The 2962-nt window shown below is 46.8% G+C and overlaps 1 pseudogene; it reads right to left on the bottom strand.

The window, feature by feature from the left end:
* Positions 1-418: 418 nt before the first annotated feature.
* LOC110596691 lies at positions 419-2033 on the bottom strand (annotated as a pseudogene).
* Positions 2034-2962: the final 929 nt, after the last annotated feature.

The following is a 2962-nucleotide window of genomic DNA, read 5'->3' on the forward strand; positions in this document are numbered from 1 at the left end:
TCCAGCTCCCAAAGTGCTAGGATTATAGGCATGAGCCACCGCGCCCAGTCCAGCACCCTTTAAACCAGGTTGACCATGGGCAGGTGACCAGCCTGTTAAAATTCTGGAAATAATAGTTAACTCTATGTAGAGTTGCTCTAGGAATTCAACGCAAGAGCCTGTGAAAACACTCAGCTGCACGGGGTAAGTCCTGAACTAATTCCCCTTCTCCTTCTTTTCCACTTGGCTCCAAGCTCCAAGCAAGAAAAGCAGATCCTAAACATCCAGGCCAGACAAGCCCACGAGGGAATCGAACCTTTCAGCGATCTGCAGAGTTCCCTTGTTGTTGACCAGAGGCAGGGAAAGCAGCCCCCTCTAAAGACAGCCCTACCGAGCTGACATCTTGTCTTCCTTTGCTAAGGCTCAACAGCGCAAGCCATCAGCGCTTTCCCGTGAAGTCTCCAGGGCTTCTACATCGGTGCTGATCAGATGTCCCCAAGTCTGGTCGACTAGCAATCTTCCTGCTCCATTTCTTAATGTGAGTTCGTGAATTAATTGCCTGGCCTATTGTTTTCTAACATGGCCAATTAAGTGTCCAGGTGAACGGTTACGAGTCTTCTGACCAGCAGGGGACATCCTTTGCACACGTAACAGAGCTGGTGCACAGGCTGGCCCGCCGAGCCTAGCGGAAACTCATTATCTTTGAAAAGTTTGCTAAGAACGTGAGGCTCTATACATTTGGAGGCCTCAAACCTTCGTGGAGAGAATTCTGTGAATGTGTTCAGAGAAAATACTGTGTGTTTATTTTCAGTCATCTCCAACTGAAATTGATCCTTTTCTTCAACAGAACATAGGCCACCCATGGCAGCCATTTCCAGATTTCACTAGTTGCAGATATCTTGAAATGCTGTTTACATCCCCCATGACTTCAGAATTACAGTAGCTGTAGGACCGGCTGCTAGATCTTGTCATTTAATATATGAATGAAGAAGCGTATCACAAATCTGTTGTTTTCGTTGTTGAGATTTTAATAACCGTCTCTTGATTCTCTTTTTTTCAAAACAGCATTAAAAAATGAGTTTATTAATCCATACTCAGTTCATAATGGAGCAAATGGGTGATTAGAATAATAATTCATGCTATTGCATGTTTAATGAACTGGCAACAGAGACAGGTAGTTGAAAAAGGCAGAGGAGCTTTGTCTTGGAAGGACCAGACATTCAGCATCTGCTCGATGTTGTATCTACAGATAGAAATGTGCATGATAGGAACTCCAGGGATCTTCCAGATTCTACTTTTTTTTTTTTTTTTTTGAGTTGGAGTCTCATTCCTTCACCCAGGCTGGAGTGCAGTGGCACGCTCACAGCCACCGCAGCCTCGACCTGCTGGGCTCAGGCAATCCTTCTGCCCCAGCCTTCCAAGTAGCCGGAACTACAGATGCTTACTACCACGCCCAGCTAATTTTTTATTTAGTGTAGTGATGAGGTTTCGCCAGGTTGCCCGGGCTGGTCTCGAACCCACAGGCTCAGGAAATCCACTTGCCTTGGCCTCCCAAAGTGCTGGGATTATAGGCTGAGCCACCGAGCCCAGCCCAGATTCTACTTTTAGGGTCTTGGGCAACTGTGGCCACAATGTAACACTTGTACTGAGTTACTCTCTATACTAGGCAGTCATCTACATAGGTTTTTTTGTGTGTGCATGGTAATCATTCAAATCTTGGCATACATACAGTCCATCATTGACTGCACTAAGTCCAGTTTGGCTTTAATGGAAAAGTTGATAAAGTTGGTTTCAACCAGGACGTGGTAAGGTGGACCCAATTGTGTATTACGCTGGAAGAATAAGCAGGAAGGGTATTGGGGGACTTTTTCCTTTAGCGTGCTAGGATCTTTCTTTTCTTTCTTTCTGGACTTTAATCTAACCTTTCTTTAGAGTATGATTGCATCTCTGGGCAGTCTAAGAAGCCAGTTGACTCCGGACACTCACAGCCTCTGGTCTCTGAGACTAAGCATTCACTTCATGGTCGCATCCTTCACGTTTTCTTGCTTCTCCATGCTCCCATCATACTCGGTTTCTCTTGATTCTTTTGATATCACTGGTTTGCTTTGTGATCGTACATATTTAACTTTATTTAGTTAAAAACATTAATCTGAGAAGGAGCCCGTGGACTTTCCCCAACTGCCAAAAGAGTTCATCGTACAAAATAAAGCACTAGGAACACCTGACTGAGAGGCTGATGGGATGGTCTCTGGAGAAAAGTTTTTTGTTTTTTTTTTTTGATTCAGGGTCTCACTCTGTCGCCCAGGTTGGAGTGCAGCAGTGGAATGATCATGGCTCATCACAGCCTCAACTCCTGGACTCAGGTGATCCTCTTGCCTCAACCTCCCAAGTAGCTGGGACTACAGGCAAGCACCACCATGTCCAGCTAATTTTTTTATTTTTTGTAGAGACAAGGTCTTGCCATGTTGCCCAGACTGGTCTCAAGCTCCTCAGCTCAGGAAATCCTATTGCCTTGGTCTCCCAAAGTGCTGAGATGACAGGCATAAGGCACTGTGTCTGGCCAATAGGAACATTCCTAAGAAAATGGGTACCATCCTTATAAAATCACCCCATTCCTGCGATTCTCATAGGTACCTCCATATTCCATATACCCAGCCTCTCGGGGTAGCATGCAGGTCCTGGAGATGGCACTCACCTGTGGCCCTCACAGGGTGTCAGCATGGTGCGTGGACAGCCTGGGACTTGCTCTGGTGAGGCTATCAGGGAAGCAATGACATCGGGCCACTTGGCTGAGGGGCTGCCGGTGTTTCAATGTCCCTAGTCTCGGCTTGTCAAGAGTTATAAGGTGACATGCTGACAGAAAAGTGTTTGTTTAGCCGGGCTCGGTGGCTCAGCCTGTAATCCCGCGCCTTTGGGAGGCCGAGGTGAGTGGATTGCCTGAGCCCGCCGAGACCCGCCTGGGCAGCGAGATCTCATCTCTACA

This window comes from Carlito syrichta, unplaced genomic scaffold (assembly GCF_000164805.1).
Source record: "Carlito syrichta isolate Samal-C Ts95f unplaced genomic scaffold, Tarsius_syrichta-2.0.1 Scaffold312209, whole genome shotgun sequence".
Classification (NCBI taxonomy): domain Eukaryota; kingdom Metazoa; phylum Chordata; class Mammalia; order Primates; family Tarsiidae; genus Carlito; species Carlito syrichta.